Source organism: Oncorhynchus nerka, linkage group LG5 (assembly GCF_034236695.1).
Source record: "Oncorhynchus nerka isolate Pitt River linkage group LG5, Oner_Uvic_2.0, whole genome shotgun sequence".
Taxonomy (NCBI): domain Eukaryota; kingdom Metazoa; phylum Chordata; class Actinopteri; order Salmoniformes; family Salmonidae; genus Oncorhynchus; species Oncorhynchus nerka.
In genome coordinates this window covers 41,001,767-41,008,332 of record NC_088400.1, presented here as the reverse complement: position 1 = coordinate 41,008,332, position 6,566 = coordinate 41,001,767, and positions in this window count along the sequence as shown.

Here is a 6,566-nt window from a genome sequence, read left to right as displayed (position 1 = left end):
AGCGAAACTATGACGTGGGGGACCGGGAGCTGTTGGCTGTGTGGCCCATGAATCCCACTCCCATACTCCCGGCCTCCTGCCTGGTGGCGCCGGTAGTGTGGAGGCTGGACGCGGACATAGAGTAGGTGTGACGTGCAGAACCTGCTCCCCTCTAGTGTCCCGCTGGGCGTCTGTATGTGACCGGTTGATCTATTGGGCCCACACGTCAGCCTCCTCTGGTCATCCTGGGATCAGTCGGACAGTGCGCTGTTTGGTTGGGAAGTACTGGTGGCCTACCTTGGCCAAGGACGTGAGGGTTTATGATTCCTCCTGCTCGGTGGGCGCCCAGTGTAAGGCTCCTAGGCACCTGCCCAGAGGGAAACTACACCCCTTACCCGTTCCACAGCGGCCTTGGTCGCACCTGTCGGTGGACTTTCTTACCGACCTCCCCCTCACAGGGAAACACCACGATCCTGGTTGTTGTGGATTGGTTCTCTAAGTCCTGCCGTCTCCTCCCGCTGCCCAGTCTCTCTAAGGCCTTACAGACTGCGGAGGCCTTGGTTACGCACATCTTCCGGCACTACGGGGTGCCTGAGGATATAGTGTCTGATCGAGGTCCCCAGTTCACTTCGAAGGTCTGGAAGGCGTTCATGGAACGTCTGGTGAGTGGCCAGCGTTCGTTCCCTGGGCCGAGATGGCTCAGTACTCGCTCCACCACTCTGGGGTACCAGCCGGTTCTGACGTCTTGGCATCAGAGTCAGACCGAGGCTCCTGCGGTGGACGACTGGTTCAGGCGCACGGAGGAGTTTTCACCCGGGGACCGGGTCTGGCTCTCGACCCGGAACATGCCCCTCCGCCTGCCCTGCCGAAAGCTGGGTCCACGGTTTGTGGGGTCATTTAAAGTCCCGAGGAGAGTGAACGAGGTTTGTTATAGGTTACAGCTCCCCCTTGATTACCGTATTAACCCCTCATTCCATGTGTCTCTCCTCAGGCCGGTGGTGGCTGGCCCGCTCCAGGAGTCTGAGGTGCGGGACGTTCCTCCGCCCCCTCTGGACATCGAGGGGGCCCCGGCGTACTCCGTTCACTCTATACTGGATTCGAGGCGTCGGCGAGTGGCCTTCAGTACCTCATGGAGTGGGAGGGGTACAGTCTGGAGGAGAGGTGCTGGGTTCCGGTGGAGGACGTGTTGGACCCTTCAATGCTGCGGGAGTTCCACCGTCTCCGTCCGGATCGCCCTGCGCCTCACCCTCCGGGTCGTCCCCAAGGCCGGTGTCGGCGCGTTGCTGAAGCCGCACGTCAAGGGGGGGGGGTACTGTCACGACTTCCGACGAAGTCGGGTCCTCTCCTTGTTCGGGCGGGGCTCGGCGGTCGGCGTTGCCGGTCTTCTAGCCATCATCGATCCACTTTTAATTTTCCTTGTGTTTTGTCTTGTTTTTCCTCACACCTGGTTTCAATTCCCTCAATTACTTGTTGTATATTTAACCCTCTGTTCCCCCCATGTCTTTGTGTGGGATTGTTTATTGTAGTGCTTGTGCACGTTCCCCGTGGGAGCACGACGGGTTATTTTTGTGCCTATTTATCTTGTTGTTCTGGATGCCTTTGGTTTTGCATAATAAATCTCCGGTTAACTCCCAATTCTGCTCTCCTGAGCCTGACTTCTCTGCCGCCAACTACGCACCCGCTACAGGTTGTTTGCTTTGTCATCCAGTATGTAGATATAAATCACACCAGAAATGAATCTTGAAATTAATCTTGAAATTGATCTTCAACATGTGCAAGAACATAAGGTTGCCCCACTGTATATTCTCCACCTGGAGAAAAATGAATGTTTTGTTTATTAGAGAATGGAAGGTTAGCTGCTTTTCAAGCATTCTGAACAGACCGACCCAGAACAAACTCTCTCTGATTAAACTTTCAGGTAAAGATGATATTCTTGAAGGTTAAGCAAAACGATGATTTGAGATGTGATTGATGTTTTTGGTCTTTTTTTTACATGGATTTGAATGTACAGAAGTCAAATGTAGTTAATACCATTGAAAACCGCCATAATAAAGAAAATAGGTCTAACATTGTTGAATTATTTAACCATGTTTCTAAAAGGTTGAAAGTACAGTTACAAAACAACCATTTGGATAAATTGCAAGTACTAGTTTGAAATCAATAATGCCTGTCCACAGTGTCACACATACTGCAAGTCTACTGCTCTTTAATGAAAACAAAAGACACTGCTTCAGCATCTGTTGTGGTTTATTCCCTGCTATCACTATTGGCCACACAGGATGCTACAGGTTGAAGGCCTGAGTTCGGTCATAACCTTTTCGTGGAAATATGTCTCCTAAATATGCTGAAGGTGTGAAGTGTTCATCCCCATTTTGCCACTGACTACAAATCTTAGTAAAATGATCCTGGCAGGATTTCTCCAGCCAAACCAGCTTTGAACTATACAGAGAGTGAGATGAGATGGGAAAGCCACCAAAGGGTAAGGGGGTTGCAGCAGAGTCGTTTTGCCTGAGATTTTCATTCCTCTTTATTTATTTTTATTGGCCAGTAACCACGTGGAAAAATATTATAGTGTACTATGCTCTAAATACTGGATTCACTGTAGTGTAGAGTTTTTGTGGAAGTATACTATAGTATTCACTGTAGTGTTTTTGTGGACATGACTGTAGTATAATGTAGTAAAGCTTATTAGAGTATAAATACTGTAGTACAACTATTGTAAGAAGTATTATGTACTATAGTAATTACTGTAGTACTTTTGCAGATATTACTGTAGTATTTGAGCTCCCGAGTGGCACAGTGGTCTAAGGCACTGCATCTTAGTGTTAAAGGCGTCACTACAGACCCTGGTTTGATTCCAGGCTGTATCACAAGGTAGGCCGTCATTGTAAACAAGAATGTGTTCTTAACTGACTTGCCTAGTTAAATAAAGGTTTAATAAAAAATGATTTACTATATAACTTTTTTTCTTGTCTTTGACATAGAAGTGGGGGCTGTCTCCTAGAGGAAATTTACAGGGCAAATACTAAGAGCAAAGGTTTCCTAACCTGTAGGAAGGTAGGAATGGCATCTGTTAAGCGCTTCTGCTCTTTTCTATAACCTGTAGGGAACACAATATATGGTCTATACTTGGCATGTAGATTTCTTACTCATGGGTTGCACAAATTGGGACATGGGGAATGGGAATAGGTGGAGCATATGCAAATTAAATAATGTAGTATTACTATAGTTACAAAAACTTGTTATTTACTACAGTGTTTTGCAGATAATACTATAGTATTTAATACAGTATTCTACAATATAATACAAAATGATGTAGTAAGCACTACACGTCAAGGGATACTGCAGTGTGTAGTGTAGTATTCCACAGTATAATACAAAACTCTATAGTAATTACTACACATGATCGAGGAATACTACAGAGTGTAGTATAGTATTCAATATTAAACTGTAGTATTTTTGTATATGGGTTAGGCCTACAAGTAGAGAAGTATGCCTGATTTCAAGCCCTGCAGAGTACACCCAGGTGGACCCTTATGAAGGGAAGACGTATAACCAAGCAGAACTGATTTCCTCATACAAACGTTCCCATGCAATGCGGTTCCACATCTAACGTCAGGTCACTTCCATTAAGTAGTAAAAGTTAACAGTAGAGTTTATGCATGTGAGGAGGAAGGGCTGAGTGGAATATCCTGTGTTTGCTGTGAGAGCGTGAGCGTCTGTCTAACGAGCTCATCTGCTGGAGCTACATGAGAACCGCAGTCAGACCATGTTAAAAGGGCATATTTGACAAGCAGTTAGTGACTCATGAGTGTGGAAATAACAACTACTGTACACAGAATTGGTTGTTTCCCACAACAAAGACCTACAAACTAATATTCTTTCTTCGCTGGTTTATTGGAGACCGGCCCACTGAAGATAAAAGCCGAATTAAGGTTGTTTCAAGCATAGCAGCTGAATAAATCAATGGTATTCCTCTGTGATATTGTTTGTTTAATTGGCAGACACTGTGGCTTTTTCGCTAATATCATAACCCTAACTTATGAAATGAATTATCTGGTTGACTGTGAGGTGGGTTAGGGTCAAGCCGAACTTAATGCGTTATACATAGACCTCCTTTGAGGTAAACACAAAGGGAGAAAGCATCAAATAGTGTGAGAAACTTTCAGGAAGAGTGTTGTTTCGGAGTCCCACGTACCGAGGAGCAATAATCTTTGGATTTGACATGGGTTTAATAGGAAATGATGAAAGAACATTAATGGAATGGCTGTATTGCCTTGAGGAAAACCAAGCAAGACACATGTTGACCCTTAACCCTCGCAGGAATTGTCTATCCCCCTCATGATCATGATGCAAAGTGTTAAGAAGAGGGGCAAAGTGCAATTATTTTTACCGATTTGCCAACTCTCGCACATTTTCTGTCCTTCACATCAAGAGTGCTGCTACAGGCTCTTTGCATGCCTTGACAAAACACATAATTCCCAAGACACTAGTAAAAATATAAATGTGACATTCTATACACCTAAACACCAGTGATCTGACATGCTGTATTGCATGGTAAGGAGACAATTTTTCAGTCTGATCAACAGATGCCTACTAACAAGTAGTCTAGCCTACTATGCGCCTTGTCCTTCAGGCCAGGGCAAACGAAGCGGTTGTATTTATAGCACATTTGTTTGTGAGAAAATGTGAATGGGATCACACTTGGTTTATATTCAAACTCGGGCTGACTAGGCTACCTAGACGTTTTTCAATCAAAATTAGTTTTTATTTAACCAGGCAAGTCAGTTAAGAACAAATTCTTATTTTCAATGACGGCCTAGGAACAGTGGGTTAACGGCTTTGTTCAGGGGCAGAACGACAGATTTGTACCTTGTCAGCTCGGGGGATTGAACTTGCAACCTTTTGGTTACTAGTCCAACGCTCTAACCACTAGGCTACCCTGCAGCCCCATTGATTGGAATTTATCAATAAACAAAATAGTTGACATAGACTGTGAGTCCATTTTTATTAGGCCTACAGTTGCAGGACAACACGATGCAAACCTACATAAAGCAAGCTCAGCCCTGTGAATTTTATTATCATGTTGCTTTCTCTGTGTGTAGTCCTTGTCGTCCCCTAGTCCTTGAAATATATAAGTAATATGAACAAATATAAGGTTGCTGCAGTTTGACTGGGTCCGGAGTTTCACCTGGTTAGGTGAGGAAAAACCACGCCCACACCACCACACCACTCTGGGACCTGTGGTTCCACCTCTGGCTGAAATACCCAGGTGACATTGAGCCAACAGTTTGGGGAGAATTTCCCCACCTCACAAAATCAGACTTAAGCTACCTGTAGTCTCATGAGCGTGAAAGCAGTGGAACTGGTAGCTTAAACGGACAGATGTTTCTCTGTTCTCGCACACTCTACAACAGTAAATGTGTACCGCCTTCTCTCTCCATGATGACCAAAATGATCCTCAGATTTACCTTCAGAAGTTAACTGAGCTTCCTGGTGGCAATTAATAGCATCTGTTGCGAAGGGCTTGGGTTCCCATTAGGGAACAAATACAAATAGCTCTATTGTAATGGAAGGGGACGACAACACAGTTTTAAGTGCATCAATACACCGTAAAGGCAATCATACTACCAACTATTACCCTTTGGCGCTCAAAGAGATTATGAATATTATGGACACTTTGGAACTGACAAATGTTTGAAGGCTTAATAACACAGATCTCATGAGATATAATTGGAGGAGGATTGATTATTTTCTGGTACCCTTTTCATTGGTAATAAAAGGGAAATAAATATTGATTGAGGATTAAATGTGATCAGATCATCAATTTACTGTACATCCTTCCATGTAAGGTTGAAGTCGGAAGTTTACATACACTTCGGTTGGAGTCATTAAAACTCGTTTTTCAACCACTTCACAAATTTCTTGTTGACAAACTGTTGTTTTGGTAAGTCGGTTAGGACATCTACTTTGTGCATCACACAAGTCATTATTTCAACAATTATAATTTCAATTTATAATTCACTGTATCACAATTCCAGTGGGTCAGAAGTTTACATACACTAAGTTCACTGTGCCTTTAAACAGCTTGGAAAATTCCAGAAAATGATGTCATGGCTTTAGAAGCTTCTGTTAGGCTAATTGACATAATTTGAGTCAATTGGAGGTGTACCTGTGGATGTATTTCAAGGCCTACCTTCAAACTCAGTGCCTCTTTGCTTGACATCAAAATAAATCAGCCTAGACCTCATAAAAAACATTGTAGACCTCCACAAGTCTGGTTCATGCTTGGGAGCAATTTCCAAATGCCTGAAGGTACCACGTTCATCTGTACAAACAATAGTACACAAGTATAAACACCATCGGATCACGCAGCCGTGATACCACTCAGGACGGAGATGCGTTCTATCTCCTAGAGATGAACGTACTTTGGTGCGAAAGGTGCGAATCAATCCCAGAACAACAGCAAAGGACCTTGTAAAGATGCTGGAGGAAACAGGTACAAGAGTATCTATATCCACAGTAAAACGAGTCCTATATTGACATAGCTGAAAGGCCGCTCAGCAAGGACTGCTCCAAAACCGCCA